The 17345-nt window shown below is 40.8% G+C and overlaps 1 protein-coding gene across 1 annotated transcript in view; it reads right to left on the minus strand.

Moving 5' to 3' along the window:
- The window catches only part of Acyp2 (acylphosphatase 2), a 166551-nt gene that overhangs the window by 80788 nt on the left and 68418 nt on the right, over window positions 1-17345 (minus strand). The gene's annotated exons all lie outside the window — the stretch shown is intronic.

Below are 17345 nucleotides of genomic sequence, written 5' to 3' on the forward strand. Positions count from 1 at the left end.
GGTTGCTTTTCATGGATCTAACCCAAAAACTAGGAGGCACCTGGTCCACAAATAAAATTCTCTGCTGCACACCAAGGCTTCCTCCACCAGTCCCTGTGTGCGACTATATAATATGAACACAGGGGACTTTCAGGGCAATGCCACCAACAGAACCATGGTGGGCATGGAGCTTCTGGCCCCCCTCACTACAAATCCCCAAGGGATCCTCCAGAAATATCCCAACTACTTTTACCTCGATGTCCACAGATGCACAGACTGCCCACCTCCATAGCGCTCCTTATCCCTTGGGAATACTGCCAACCTGCTCTAGGTTCCCAGTGGTCTGGAGATTATCAGGTACAGCCTAATAATCTCAAACTTGGCATGTGGAGACTCACTTCAACTGATGTCTCCCACCTTATTCCACATGTTCTCAGGGATCCCATACAATCTCAATCTGACACTATCATGGCAACTGGTATTTATGTGTCCCCTCCAATTGTCTTGATGTGTACTTCTTAACACTTTTAAAGGGTGGCTGTCTCTTTAATGGGACCTACTTCCATAGAAAGTATACTAACTAATGGATGCTTACAAAAAGAAGTACACTATACACGACAAAACCACATCAAATTAGCTAGAAGGCCACCCCAGTCTATGTCTGGTCCCCCTTCTTCTTTCTGACCACAAATGCCTCTAGTGTCATGGATAACCTCTATTGCTCTCCTGGGACATGTTCCCTAACAGCCTGCTGGCTGGGACAGTCAACAACAGCCATTCTAAGGAGAGAGCCATCAGCCATCTGGGCCGCTGTTGTCAACGCTACCCATTTCCATGCCATCACCATTATCCCTCAGACACACTGAGCAAACATAAATAGAATAAAAAGAGATCTTGAATCATAAGCACTATTATTGTGGCCATTGTACCTGCAATTAGGAGAAGCAGTGGCTAAAATGGTATCACTAACACAAACAGCCCCCACGGCTGACACATTAAATCACATGGTTGCCAGTCTACTGAGACACTACATGCCCAAGAGGTAATTAAGCAACACCTCTATCAGGCCATACACATATTTGTGACAATAAATTCACCTCTGGGCTGAGGAACTAACCTTGTTAAGAGACATGTCACAGCTGGCTTGCGGCCTTCGATATCAAGCGATATGTCTCACCCCCTACCAGGTTTCTATTGCCTCCCTGGAAAGACTTCAATTATCTCAAAATATTAAAGGAACGTGGTCAGACAAGTTCCTTAATTATTCCATATTACTCTGAGAACAAATTCATCAATTAAATATAACTAGGTTTCAGGTCATGTCTTTGGATACTAACTTCCTAACTAATGAATGTTTGGAATAATAAGAAACTTCTTAATCCTCCCTGCATGCTGCTTACATATGCTTTGTTGGGTGGGGTGGCACTCCTAAACAGTATTCTGTTCAAGTGTCTCCTACACACATCCGAAGTCAACAGGCAGCTACCAAGGTGCCCTTCTAGGTATTAATAGATCTTAGACATCCTGAACAAAACTCTCCAAAGGAGGTGACATACTCATGGCTCACAGAAATTCAGAGTGCTACTAAGACCTCTATACCAGACTACTCTCCAGGTATGGTGCTCTTGGAGGGTTAGTAGTCAATGACAAGTGCTGTGGGAGCTCCTTCTGCTCCTTTAGCCAATAGCCTTTAAGATACCAGCCCACTTGGGCATGGTCTCTTTTGCTTTAAAAAGCAGCGGTAGCCATGCAAGCTCTCTCTCTCTCTCTCTCTCTCTCTCTCTCTCTCTTGCTTCGGACTCTGCTTCCAGCTACTGGACTCCTTTCCTGGTCGTGCAGAGGGCTGTTGTCTAGGATGGTGATCTGTAAGTTTTTCCTTTAAATAAATAGCCCTTTTATTAATCATAACTCCAAACTGGTATAGGACTGTTTTGTGACTTACGCCTTCAGACAAGTAAGAGCTTACTTGGCAAGCCAACCTAAGACAAACATGGTCCATAAGGCTGAGCCCTCCTAAGGTGAAGACAACAAGGCCAGGTGAAAACACCCTGACTCCCATTGAGCATCCCGAAAAATAAAATAAAAACGGTAGAAATATGGGGTGATATTTGACCAGGTACAAAGGGCCTGATGGCCAACAGCCCTCTCTGGTCTAAACTGGACTAAACTGACTAGCTGAGCATGTGTTATGGTAACTTCCTCATGAGCCAGCCTAGGTCGGCCAAGGGGCCCCAGCAACAACTGTCAAGCTCTGAAACAAGATGATCTAAACCCAGTCTTCAGCTGCCACGAAAGATGACCTGGTGCCAGCACTGCTGCTTCCCCTCCCCCAGGTGGGTGGAAGGTATATAAGGCTTTCTCCTTCCTGAAGAAGCTGAGCTTGCTGCCTTCAGCCTGGCTCCCAGTGTCTGAGTCATTGACCTCAAGCCTACTTGCCCCCTTCCCAAGGGGCAGCTTGGTGGGACAAAGCAACAAAGTCCCAGGGCCGAATCCAGCCTCAGTGCAATGGGACTGAACAGTAACTTCCAACAATGGGCATTTACATTTTAACTAGCTAGTAAACGTTTGTGTGATCTATGTTCTAACTCGTAGTTAAATTCCTACTGGTGAAATTCTGATAGAATGGTCCTACGGTAATTAAAGAGAAGAATTTGGAAAGACGAGACATTTGGTATTTTGAAAAAAAATATCTGATATTCTAGTTGCTAAAGAAATTTAAGTCAGGCTTCAGCTGTTTGCTTATAAAGTAATTTTAAGCAAATTTTATGTGTTTTCAAATTGTCTCATTACTAAAACCATCTAAAGCCATTGATGCCATTATTAAAGCAGTACATGGCAGATTTATGTGATCTGCATTGAACAATCATCATTTTAAAACATTCATAAGTGCATTAGAGGAAAGAGCTAACGTGCCTCACTTATTCTAAAGGAACTACAAAATGTGTAAAGGCTGACTTTAAAATGAAAATGAATTGGGGAATGGTGGCATATGCCTGTAATCCCAGCACTCAGGAGACTGAGGCTGAGGCCGGAGAAACCACAGTTTCATAGTCTGAATCACATAAGACCATTCTCAAAAAAGAAAAAAAGGAAAAGAAAAAGAAACCAAGCATCAAATAAATAGGAAGCCATTAAGTTAACACATGTGCTTTGAACTTTAAGTACCTTCAATAAACAAAACATTAGACTTATAAAATAATAGCTAACAAAACATACTTAGTCAAAACTCTACCAGAGTATTTTCATTCACTTCATAAGTTATTCAATGCAAACTGATTTTAATTAAGAAATTATATTTAGTTATTAATATGAGAAAACAGACTGGCAGTATTTAAAATATTTGTCAGAATAATAACAGAAACGAAGCATTGCTTGGCAATGGTAAAGCTGAGTTTCGAGGAGTCTGTTGCTAGGACTTCACTGTTTTGTGACAGAATAGTCAACAGTCTCAAGCATCTAAACAGGGTATTGGGAACCTGATAACTGATTGCGTTGGTAAAAACTATCATGAATTTCACTAATGGGTAGAGAAAGTCTGGGTATTAATTATAATGAACACATCTGCAGCATTCCCTTAGACTCTACTACAGGATCTGCAGTCTCCTTACTCTATTCTTTCCAAACTTTCCAGTGGATCTGCTGGCAGAAGTAACTTCAGATTGCAAATGCATGGTGCCATCCAAACCCTCCATCACATTACCCCAGCTTATCTCTCCCACCCAATACTCTTGTGGGGTGTACCTATGTGCTGACCTGTTTGTGTGAGTATGCTGACAAGCAGAGGCCAGGGGAGGACCCTGAGTGTCATGTATATTCTGCCTCATTCCCTTGAGAGATCTCTCACAGAACCTGAAGCTCACTGGTTAGGTTGGCAAGCCAGAGAACTCCTACGGTCTGCTAGTCTCCAACCTGCAGTGCTGAGGTTACAAGCGTGTGGGTCCAGGACTGGCTTTTCTACATGGGTACTGGGAATAGTAAGTGAGAGCCTCATGCTTGCAAATACTTTACCCACAAAGCCATATCTACAACTCCAAAACTCAATCCCTGTGTATGTGTGTACAACTCAACAACAAAAAAAATTAACTTAAAGTAAATTGTAAAGAATAAGTGATGTTGACTATTAAAGTGTTAGGGTAAGTTCAATATTTCAATATCACCAGCAAAAGTTACAACACACGATGTCTAAATTTTGTCATCATTAGGGAAGACAATGTTTGATCTCCCTGATCCCTCTGGTTCCCCTGGACCCCCTGATTCCCCTGGTCCTCCTGGATACCCTGATTCCCCAGTCCCCCTGATCTCACTGGTCCCCCCAACCCTCCTGGCTTTCAGTGGGCAAAATTGTTTGTCAGAAACTGAGACTAAGTCTGTTCACCATGACTGGACAAATGCTCAATGCTTGATCTATGCTGACTTTTAAGTTGTGAGATATTTATAAGAGGAAACAAATTCAATAAAAATTACTCATGATGACAACTATGAATATTTTAGTCATACTATTTAGATGAATCATCCTTGATTCAAAATTTGAAATCCAAAATGGCACTGAACTCCCAAACTTTTTGAGCTTCAACATGGAAATTTCTACACCTGACCCTCTGTGATGGGTCACAGCCAACTCATGAGCACTGAAATGCTGCAAAATATAACACTAAGTGTGTACGGTAATATGAACAATAAATGGATTTTATGGTTTAGACTTGGGTGCTTTCTTCCAAGATATCTCACTGTATAAAGCAAGCATTCCAAAACCGGAAAAAACTAAAGTATATCCATACATATGAACTATACAGTATGTACTGTGGATCATTCAGGTTTCCTTCTTCAGGATTCCTTGCACTGATTTACTCATACAAAATGAAAGTGACATTAATATATTTTATGAAGCTGCTGAGATTAAATATCAAAGTGAGTGTAAAAACATATATGTAATTTTATTTAACATAAATAAATGTGACCATGCCTGTTGTGGTTTGAATAGGAATGGCCCCCACCTGATGTGTTTGAATGCTTGACCCACAGGGAGTGGCACTATAAGGAGGTGTGGCTTTGTTGGAGAAAGTGTGTCACTGTGTGGTTGGGCTTTGAGGTCTCAGATGCTTGAATCCAGGCATACAGATCTTTTCCCGCTATCTGCTGATCACGATATAGAACTCTCAGCTCCTTCTTCAGAGCCATGTCTGCCTGCATGCCACCATGCTTCCTGCCATGATGATAATAGACTAAACCTCTGAAAATGTAAGCCAGCCCCAGTTAAATGTTTTCCTTTATAAGAGTTGTCGTGGTCATGGTTTCTCTTCACAGCAACAGAAACCCTAAGACAATGCCATTAAAATGTCTTATAGTAGATATGGAAGCTTATTCTTTAAGATTTCTGTGTGTGTATGTGTGGATGGCTGTGTGATGTCTGCATGTGAGTGCAAGAGCCTGCAGAAGGTATCAGATTTCTCAGAGCTGAATTACAGGCACGACGGATGCTGGAACCCAATTCACATCACCTGCTCTACCACCTCTCCTGCCTCCAAAAGTCGTCTGTTTTATCATGCACCCAATGTAGAAAGTGATCTTTACTGTAAAATCTTGATGACACAAACCTAGAATTCAAGTCCCACTAGTTTTCCAAGTGGTTATAATTTAAACATCATTTCATCTTTCTCAGCTACAATTTTCCCATCTGTAAAGGGAAAAAGGAAATGGGAATGCCTTGCTACTTTCTTTTGATAATATAAATAGAATAATTAATGAAACCAATATATTTAAGGGTTGAATAATTCAACATAAAAATCTTAAGATTTAAAGATAGTCCATACCTTTCAGATGACCACATGCAACTGACTCTAAGAATATGTTATTTTGGAAAGAGGTTCTGTTTTTGTTTCCACCGAAGGTGAGAACCTGTGGATTCCTTCCAGGCTAATGTGGTTTGATAGAACAAGATCCCCCTGAAAGGTTTCCATGAACCATAAAAAGACTTTGCCCAAAAAACAGCAAGAATCAGTTTGGAGAAAAAAATGCCAAAATTCCCAAAATGATTGTTTATAAATGTTTATTTGCATTTAAAGAGGGATATGCTATAGAAATGAATACTTTGCATTGGTATTTTGCATTGAATCTTGGTCTATTGATACAAATTTAAGGTCAATTTTGTTAAGCTGGGTATATGTATTTCTGTTCTTGTTGTAATTAATATAGTTTCTGTGTGATTATTCAGGTCTTGGTGGCTGAGAAACAGGGAACCATGTTGGTTTAAATTCTATTTCTTCACTTTAAATTTTTCTGTCCTTGCTTCTGAGTTACACCCTAACTTCAATGCTCAATGCTGCACAAACAGCTCTATCAAGAACCTTTGAAGGACACAACTAGAAAAATGACTCACTTCTGCAAGGACCCACTCTGCAGCAGTTATGATACTGAACAGCTTTAAGGCTTTTCTGTCAGTTTATAAGGAAACAGGCCAGCTTCAATGCTTGTTACAGTTGGAAGCTCAATAAAAGTATTTGCCAGATGAAGGAAACAACTAGCTAGGCTGCTCTTTCTACTCACATTCCTCTAGTATAACCCAAGGAAACATGATGTGGGAGTGATTTCTTTCTAATCTGTTGCTTTCATTGGTTAATTAATAAAGAAACTGCCTTGACCCATTTGATAGGCCAACCCTTAGGTGGGCGGAGTAGACAGAACAGAATGCTGGGAGAAAGAAGCCGTATCAGGCAGTCGCCATGATTCTCCCACTCCAGACAGACGCAGGTTAAGATCTTCCCTAGTAAGCCACCTCGTGGGCTACACAGATTATTAGAAATGGGTTAGATCAATATGTAAGAGCTAGGCAATAAGAGGCTGGAACTAATGGGCCAGGCAGTGTTTAAAAAAATACAGTTTACGTGTAATTATTTCGGTATAAACTAGCAGTGCGGGCGGCTGGGTGCCAGGAACGTAACCTGCAGCCCCTATCACAACAGAAACGCACTGGAGCAACCGCTTTAACTGTTTAAGAGATGTTCTATAAGAGGTACAATGTTGTCTAGTCAAACCACAAGTCCCAAGGAGTGCTACAAATCAACACCCTTCGGGAGACTCTCTAATAAGGGCAACTACAAGATGGTATCAACAGTATATTAAAATTTTCAAGGGAAAAATTAACCGTGAACTACTTTCATCTTCTTTCCATGTAAATTATTAGCTTTAGAACAGCAAACACATCAGCCCAAAATGAGAGTCAAAAGCCAATCAAGAATTAAATACACACCGAGAAACAGCATTACTTTGCTTGAAAGACGTAAATATTACTTAACATTAAAAATGTATTACCTAAAAGTCTTAAATTTAACAGTTCACAAAAATGAAAAGATTCTGTACCCCCCCCCACACACACCAAATACCATATTTTAAAAAAACAGATTGTTTTTTCAGTTTCTGGGTGGTACAAACCTAGAAGCCAGCAAACATTCCTGGCTTCATTCTTTAGAATGATGAAATACATCTGCAAAAACAAACAGTTTGAAAGCTGAGCTTGCCAAATTTTTTTTGAAGTAGCAGCAAAAAAAGGGAAAGAAATTGTTTTTCTCATTTCCTCAATACTTTTCAAGAGAAATCAAAGCAAAAGTCAGTAAACTTTTCTTTTTTTATGAAGAATAGCATTCGTCCATACACACAACTACAGGGTGAAGTGTAAGGACACAATTTGACAAATAACTAGTCCCATAAAGCTAATTAAGGGTGCAGAAACTTATTTAACACCTTAGGCAAGGAACATGGCTCCTTCTGCTTTCCTTTTTAACAGGAATCTACACTGAGCCTCAAAAACAAAATATCCTTTCTTCCAAAGTCCAAACATAATTTCTCATCAGCAGGCTATCTAATGAGTTAAGCCAATCACTGGGCCACTAATTCAGTTTGGTCCTCAGCAGTAAGAAGTCTCCAGAGCTAAGAAAGTCGTTTTTGTTGTTTCTTGCTATTCTGGACAAAATCTAATTTCCTGGCCAAGCATGGAAGCCACATAATGCCAAACTAATGGAAGTCAAATTCTACAATGAAAAAGAAACACATGCAATAAACTACCACTCACCATTCCAAGGATCTACAAAGCAAGCACTAGCAACCTACAAACAAATAATGTTGTATAAAACAGAGGAGATGAAGGCGGCCATGTAAAGTGAAAACAAGAAATAAAGAGAGAGCAGCTGATCATCAATGCCAGGATCATAGCTAAGCAAATCAGACATCTGAAAAGAGAACGGAGGAGGCCATGCTGAGGCTGCAGAAGAGGATGATTAAAAGGAATTTTAAAAATGTCAGTCAAATGACAAAAGGCAATGTGGAGACAAAAACAATGTTAGAGAGAGAGCCCGCCTAGGAGGCCCTAACTAGACGGCGGCCAGAGGGGAGTGGGCACAGTGTCTCCCTGGTCTGGAGGCAGACACAAACCACACCAGGAACACACCCCAGGAGAAAAATGTGGATCTGTGTGAGGTCCTGGAACATTCTGCGCTGCACCTACTTCAGCACCGCAGAAATCACACAGGCTAGTGGGTTAGTCTTCACTCTCTAATCCACACTGTATGGATACAAATATGGCCAACACAGAATTGAGCAAAGGATTTGAAAGCCAAGTTTCAAAGAATAAAGTATCACACCATTATTGAATAATGATGAACAAATTAATAAAAAAGTTTGGTTATGCTTTGTGTTTCATATGCTGTTCATTCAACTTTACAGTAGTAAGGTCTAATTCTGCATCTGTATTACTGTAGTGCTGTATAGACTATTGAGTCCAAGTTAGAAAAAAGCCCAGGTACCAGGAGCTTTAATCTGGCCACTGTTATGTTTACAACAATGTATATAAGATTGTTGGGGTGGTGACTTTTGTCAACCTGGCTAGACTAAGGGGCTCAGTTGTTTATGCCAAGTCTAGGCTGGGTCTTGCTGTAGAAGCACTTTTTGGATGTGACTAACATTTACAACTAGTTTATATGAAGAAGAACAAGTCTACAGAATGTGAGGGAAGTTTATCCAACAGTTGGAGGAACTGAAAGGAAAGAGAGAACTCTGAGACAAAGACTCTGCCTCCAGATTGTGACATTAAAGCTTTCTGTGTAAGTGGGGCATGGTGGCACACGCCTTTAATCCCAGCACTTGGGAGGCAGAGGATCTCTGTGAGTCTGAAGATAACCTGGTCTACAAAGCCAGTTCCAGGACAGCCAGGGCTATGGAGTGAAACACTGTCTCCAAAAACCAAAAGCAAAAAAAAAATCTTACCAGAACTTCTATCTTTGTAGACTGTCCAATAAACTTCAACTTGCCAACTCCCACAAATGTACAAGCCATTTTCTTAAACATCATTCTTCATGCATATACATATATATTCATATATATGTATATATTCTCATATACATGTATACATACTGTCAGGAGCCATCCCCGACGGTGGGCAGGTCCCAGCAGAGGATGTGAGGAGTTGGCAGGGAGGGAGGAGCCAGGCCACAATGGTCAGAAGAATCTTGCGGCCTGACTGTCTAGCAGCCCAAGTGTTTTTTTTATTTAGACAAAGTTTAGTGAGTAGGGATATATTTATGTTGTTTCAAAATACAGATCATATCATTTTTGCTTCTGGACATGTGTTTCACTTCCTTTTGTTCATCATTAATAAACTATGACAGAACAGAGTTATCATTTCCAATCATTTTCCCTAAAGTTTTGATATCATTGATAAACAGAGTTATTATTTTTACTCATTAACTCCATAACGCAATTTTTAGGAATCTAGAGGCATATGACAAGTTGTTCTTGGGCTGGCTACTTCTTTGACTACAGGGACATTTGACCTAAACAATCCTCAGGCCAGCTGGGTAGACTGCCATGTCCCAAGCAGTGTATTATTAACTCTTGATGGTCACAGTGCCCAAGAAATGTCCTTGAGCCCAAGCTGCTGCAACTGTTATTTAAATTTTGGCATAATACAATGTTTATATTTTATATATTTTAGAATACTTTTATCATTTTTATATTATTCTTTTCCCATCAGTGTAAGTCTCTGTGTAGGACAAATGCAGCTCCAACTAGTCTAACTTCATTGCTGTATTTGTCATGCAATCGCCTGGGTGTACAGTAGGAAGAGGCTTGTGATCTGAACCGTGGCCAGCTCCTCTAGCCCACCGAATCTTGTTGACCTTTTAAGTTGACTTTGTTTTGGTTATCTTGTTCATGAGTAAGTAAAGGGACAGATGTTTCAAAAATGTCTCCTAGCCTCATAAAGAGACCTCCGGTTTCTTATGTGTGTCACAGCCTCCAAGGCATAAGGAAGACCTTCAAGTAGATATATCTCCCTAAAGCACGGGTGATAGTATGTTTAGGACTGTCTTGGGGAAGCTTGGAAATAGCATTCCTGGAGAAGGGATAAATGATTCATAAAATTTTTTCCATCAATCCAATATTTTCAAATTGTACAAATATTAAAAGTATCTCAGTATGTAACAGGTGGAGATGAAAAGCAAAGGTAGCGTGGCAGCCATCATGTGGCTCAGCTTTGCTGGACCTTTGTCACAGAGCTGCGCTGGCTTTATGACTTCTGCCATCCCCATCAGATATGACTGTGCCGATACACAGGATGCATCAACAACAAGCAGGATCTGGGGACATGTTTAGTCAATAAACTCTTTACTGTGTGCAAGCCTGAGACCTCAGTGTACACTTAAACCTGGCCAGCCAGTCTCACTACATTGGTGAGCTCTAGGTTCAGTGAAAAACCTTGTCTCAAATAAATAAATATGTATATATATATATATATATATATGAAAAAGAAAGAAAGAGAGAGGGAGAGAGAGAGAGAGAGAGAGAGAGAGAAAGGAGGAAGAAGGGAGGGGTGGAGAGCAATTGAGGAAGGAAGACACCTGACATAAGCCTCTGGCCTCCATACACCCTCACATATATATGCATACCACATACACTATATATAAAAATAAAACAACATTACATATATTTACAGCTAGAGTTACATCTTTCTTTCTCTATACACACATATACATGCATAATATATTTATTATAAATGTATATTAATAAACAGAGGAAGATACAGACAACTAAGATATAGATACATAGACTGGTTTTACATCTCTGGAGAACACCGATGAATATAGTATCTAAAGTTATGATAAAACCCAAATTTATTAGACTAGGCAGAGTATTACATTCCTATAATCTCTGCACTTGGGAAGTGGAGACAGGAAGGTCACAAGTCCTAAGCCAATCTGGTCTACATCCTAAATTTAAGACTGGCCTGACTGGGTGGTGGTGGTGTACGCCTTTAATCCCAGCACTCGGGAAGCACAGGCAGGTGGATCTCTGTGAGTTAGCAGCCAGCCTGGTCTACAGAGCAAGTTCCAGGACAGGCTCCAAAGCTACCGAGAAACCCTGTCTCAAATAATAATAATAATAATATAAGACTGTCTCAAAAAATTAGTTTCCTTCATTTTATACTACAAAGTCAAATCTTCAGTGCCAGGAGTATCACATTTTGTTGAGTCATTGGCCAACAGGGCCCTTAGGAAATGCCCAAGCTTAATAGGCTACCTTCAAGGCTAGTGGCTACTCTACTCAAAATGACGATAAGGCCCTGTTGCTAATACCATTTATTTATGCCATTGAACATAGAGAGGTTGAGATGCTGCCTAGCTGGAGGTTTCACTCCACTGACTAATTTTCATGATACTAGAAGACACTGCACACGACTGGAGGAGAAATCTCCCTAGCTACAAACCAAGATCTATAACGGGGACCTGCCCACAAGTATACTGATGTAATAGTACACAGAGGTTACAGGAGTGGCCAGTTACTTTCTACAATCGTATTTAGAGCTCAGTCCATGAGATGGAACCCATATTTGACACTGCTAAAGTGTCCTAGAACCTAAATCTAGATAGGACCTGGAACTAGTAGGAAATACTATCACTCCGCTAAAAGAACCCAGCAGTAAAACAGCTCTTGATGGCACAGTGCTATAGCAGCGGCTTGCTCAGCACTCACAGGAGAAGCTTTTGCAGCAGATGAGAACTAACACAGAGACCCACAACTGGGCAACATGCAAAGAATAGGAGATTTTGGAGCAGTCAGTCCTAAAGGTCTTCATCCAAGTCGTCCCTTCAAGGCTCAGGGATGGATGTGGAGGAGGAAGCAGAAAGGTTTTAAGAGCCAGAAGTAACAGATAACTCGAAGGAAGCGGTGTCTTCCAGATACACCAGGACCAAGGCACATATAAACTCAGAGATGGTGCTAGCTTGTCCAAGGCCTGCACAGAGTCAAGCTACACGGGGTTCCAGCACTAACGGGGGATGTAGACATGGACTCCCACCCCTAATCAAGAGGCTATCTGCAATTGATAGCTATTGGCAAAGGATGAATTCATTTTCTCTAATGGAGTCTTACTGGTTATATTGACAATGTCTGAGGGCAGTTTTCATGATCAGGAATAGTTGGTCCACACAAAATTAGCTCAGTGGTATTCTTTTTACTGCTTTTTATTGAGCTCTACATTTTTCTCTGAGTCAGGGATGGGAACTCAGTGGTATTTTTATAGAATTATGGTCTCATTTTGCTCTGTTGGGGCAGTTTTTGTCTTATTGGCATTTTTTTTTATTTATATTGATTTCTGTTTTGTGAGGTGTAGTTTTGTTTGTGCTTCTTGTTTTTTTTGCTCTGTTTTTATGTTTGTTTGGAAGAAAGAGAAAAAGAACATAATGTTGGATGTGTAGTGAAATGGGAAGGATCTGGGAGGAATTGGGGGAGAAGAAAATCATGAGCAAAATCTGTTGTATGAAAAAATTCAATGGAACAGTTTTCCAAATACTGTCATTACCTTAAAAGTATGTAGATTTATAATCTGAGGAAAACTGGTTGCAATCAAATATAGTTTTCAGTCACTTAAAGAACCTATGCTGAACCCTGATTGCTTTTCGGGCTGGGGGGGGGGACTTAATTGGGGGAGGGAGAGGGAAATGGGAGGCGGTGGCGGGGAAGAGACAGAAATCTTTAATAAATAAATAAATTTAAAGAAAAAAAAAAGAACCTATGCTGAACACCATGGAGAGAGCCTATCCCAGTCCCTCGCACGGCTCCTAGCTTTCACTGCGCATATTTTGTGGTTAAAGCAGGATGCATCCGCTGCAACACTTAGCTAAACTACGCTTTGAAGCAAATAATGGATTTTATTTACAATCATAAAGAGCATTAGATAGAACTAATGAAAATGGGCCAACACCTAGTTCAAGGAGACAGGAAAGAAGATGCCAAGACCATGAAGAAGTCTACGTGTTAGTGAGCACTTAGTGAATATAACGTCTCTCACCAGCGAAAACTAAGGCTTACGTCTGTCAAAGAAGAGAGGCAGTTTATCTAGGAAGTGCCATCTTAGCTGACCTCAAGAGAAGTTTAATTTACTTATTATACATTTAGCAAAGTGACAAGCACCCTAATTAAACAAAAACATAATAACATGATTTTAGAAACAGCATAGGATTTTGTGGGGGGGGGACTTAATTGGATAGAAAATAATTCAGCGTAGATTCTAAGTATGTTCAGTGCCAGTAAAGAAGAGATCTTCACTACAGTCTACGACATCTGCTCCAATTTCTGTCACTCATTGACTCAAGGAAACTATTTACAAACAAATAAATTGCAACAGTGTCTTGAGCCCAAGATCCTAACTGTCTTCAAGGACATGGAAATCATAAAAAAAATTAGGAAGGTTCAAGTATAAGAAGAAGCAATCAGCTCTCCATTCTTGCCACCTCGAGAGGAAAACTTAAACTAAAAATTCAAAAGTGTGACAACCCAAGGGAAGGCAGCAGCTCAAGGTGAGCTCAGCGAACAACACCAGCTGCTTGCTGTTTGACTGACCAAGAAGGAGGCATAAACTAGAAAGAAAATGATTGCTAAAGAGAATATACATATGCATATAAAACACTGAACTCTAAAACTGACTATCTATTTGATAGTATATTACTCATAATTGCTATTATATATTGAACCTGAAAAAAGCCTGTATCCCATGAAAACTACAAATGAACAGCACAAAAGTGTACCTGACTCAATTACATGGGGCGCTGGTGGATCTGAACTTGTTGGAAACCCTAAGAAGGGAGGAGGGGAGAGGAGGGAAGGAGGGGAGTTTCTAGAAAAGGGATGTATAAAAGAATGAAGCTATTTGTCTGGCTTTACTAAGAAAGTCACACCTGGACAGATGACCCTGAATAACTTTAGAAAGAATGTGGCAGAGCTGGGCGCGCAGCATCTAACTGTGTGGGGGAGAAGTTAGCTCAAGACACCTCAAGAAGGGAATGGATGGGGGGGTGCTTGTGTGAATGAGTTGCAGGTATGTTAGTGTCTGTGAGTATGCACGTGTGTTGAGTGTATATGTATGTTAGTGTCCTTGAGTATGTATGTGTGTGGGTGTGTATGTATGTTAATGTCTGTATGTATGTGAGTGTATATGTATGTTAGTGTCTGTGAGTATGTATTGTGTGAGTGTGCACGTATGTTAGTGTCTGTATTATGTGAGTGAGTGAATGGGTGTGAGTGCACACGTGTGTGCGTGTATTTGTGTGTGTGTGTGTGTGTGTGTCATGAGCAGATGAGAAGAGAAGCATATGATTAGCATAAATTACATAAGAGAACATGTAAAGGTTCTGTGAGAAGTGGTCAATAAAAGAAACCAGCAGCTGCCTTGTCTCCCTTTTAGATGATTTGCCTGTCTCTCTGTGGCTGACGCCTCTGCTCACTTTAACTGTTTGCCATCCCCGAGACCAAATGTTCTCTTGTTCATGTACTCTCACACTGTTTTCAAAGACAAGGTCTCACTATGTAGTCCCAGCAGGCCTCAAAGTCACAGAGAACTGCCTGCCTCTGCCTCTCCAGTGCTGAGATTAAAACCATGTCCAGACTGTCTTATTTGCCCTGGAGCTCACTGTGTGGTCGGGCTGGCTTTCCATCCTGAACTGCAGCCTCAGCCTCTTGAGTACAGGATTATAGATTTACACTATCATGCCCAGCTTGTTCATGAGTTTTTAGTTCTGCTTCCGTATATTATTAGTAATAACTAGCACAGCTCTTCAGACTTTACACACTGCACCTGTCCAAACGTCTAAGTGTGCATGCTCTCGGACCTAAGAAAGCAAAGAAACTTCTGGGGCACATAGACGATTCGGAAGTCCAAAGTCAGAAAGCCAGAGTAAACAGAGCAGAAAGTTTCCACCAGCAACAAATAAAGTCAAGAAAACAGAAAAACGTAATAAGAATTCTTAGTGGAATGAATACAGAGAATAACTATCAATGCAAAATCTCCACAGAGAGAGTGAAAGGAATGGCAAGTTTTGAAATCAAATTAGAACATTGAGAGATTGGAAGCAAAAACAGCACTACGTCATGAGACACACTACAACAGACGCAGGGTGTGCTGCTGCATGTCCTTGGTCTCAGTGTTCTGAAAAGAAAGGCTGGAGGTTCTTTGTGAGTTCGAGGACAAGTCGGGCTACTTAGTGAATTCTGGTCCCACCAGAGCTACATAGTAAGACTTTCTCTGTCTCTCTGTCTCTCTCTGTCTCTGTCCTTCTCTGTGTCTCTGTCTCTCTGTCTGTCTGTCTCTCTTTCTCTCTCTCTCTCTCTCTCTCTCTCACACACACACACACACACACGCACACACACACACACAGTGCCAGTCACTGGGGAATACAGACAAGGTACAGGAGACAGATCCGGGATATCTCTCTCTCTCTCTCTCTCTCTCTCTCTCTCTCTCTCTCTCTCTCTCACACACACACACACACACACACACAGTGCCAGTCACTGGGGAATACAGACAAGGCACAGGAGACAGGTAGATCCAGGACACAAATACCAGGATTCTCAGAAAGGATGAACAGCATGGAAGCAATGACCAAACAGCGAAACTATGAAGAGAACACCGTGAGTGTTCAGATCAAAGGCGCTCACCAAACATGAGGCAGTTTTAATGAGAAGAAAAGCAAGACCAAACACACTTGACACAGTGTGAATTATACAGAAGCTATGGGTCTTAAGTTACAGGCTTAAGATACAGGGAAGATAATTTACATATACAATTAAAGGCATACATTGCATTAACACTAGCATTGTATGGTACCCAGATAAACCATAAAGTCAGGCTAATAATGTTAAACTTTAATTATGTACACTTATAATAACATCAGCAAACTAAACCACTAAGCAGAAAGTCTGAGGCGAGTTAGCAGGAATGCTTTCAGAGGCTCGTGTCCACTGCCTTCAATGGCAAGGTCTCCTGCCTTTTTCACTACATTGCTTTTTGAGGTGCTCTGTTTTGTTCAGGGATTGAATTTAGGATCCCAGGCATGTTCTTCCAGCTTCTGGAACAAAATGGCCCAGACTGTCATTTTGCACTTGCAGACATGAGGCCCTGTCTCAAGGAAAAGAAACTTGAATCTGAAACTCAGAAGCAAAATGCTTTTGCTCTCTTCCGCTGATGGTATAGGACTGCAAAACCATTTCTTGGTTACAGGGTTTTGTTTCTACTTATAGTGATCAATTTTTATTAAATAAATGAATAATTTAACAATTTCTTTATCATTGAACACCAATGAGAACTTTTACTGGGATCTGGGGAATGGTTTGTTTGGTGAAGTTCTCACTGCACAAGCGTGAGGACCTGAGTTCGGATGCCCAATATCCTGTTAAAACTTGGCATTGCTGGCCAGGGGGTGGGGGGTATGTCTTTAATCCCAGCACTTGGGAGGCAGAAGCAGGTGGATCTCTGTGAATCTGAGGCCTGCCGGGTCTACAGAGTGAGTTCTAGGACAGCCAGGGCTGTTACACAGAGAAACCCTGTCTCGGAAAAATAAAAAAAAAAAAAATTTAAAAAACTAAACAACAGCAACAAAAAATGATGGCATTGCTGTACCTGTAAGTCCAACCTGTAAGCAGATGGAGACAGAAGGATTCTGGGAGCTTGCTGGCTAGTCTACCTAACCAATGGGCGAGCTCCAGTTTCAGAGAGACACTGTCTCAGAAGATAGTGTAGAGCACTGAGAGAGATATCGTGTCTACTTCTGGTCTCCCTAGGAGCACACATGGGCAAGTGCACCTACACATGAGCTCACACACACACACAAACATCCTCAGAGCTGGAAGAAAACATCAAACAGTGCATGTTTTTAACAGTGCATGTGTTTACATCCATGCATATCTGATTATTGTAAGTTATGTTCTTTTAAAGTGTAACTACAGAATAAAAGAAAGGAATTTGCATACTCTTAATGGTTTGCATAGTTAGTCTTGCAAAATGTTCATTTCAATGTACAATACAAATAAAAATGTCTAAGGGTAGC

The sequence above is a fragment of the Microtus oregoni genome, unplaced genomic scaffold (genome assembly GCF_018167655.1).
Source record: "Microtus oregoni isolate MIOR12 unplaced genomic scaffold, Mior012 000019F_ref0000042, whole genome shotgun sequence".
Lineage (NCBI taxonomy): Eukaryota > Metazoa > Chordata > Mammalia > Rodentia > Cricetidae > Microtus > Microtus oregoni.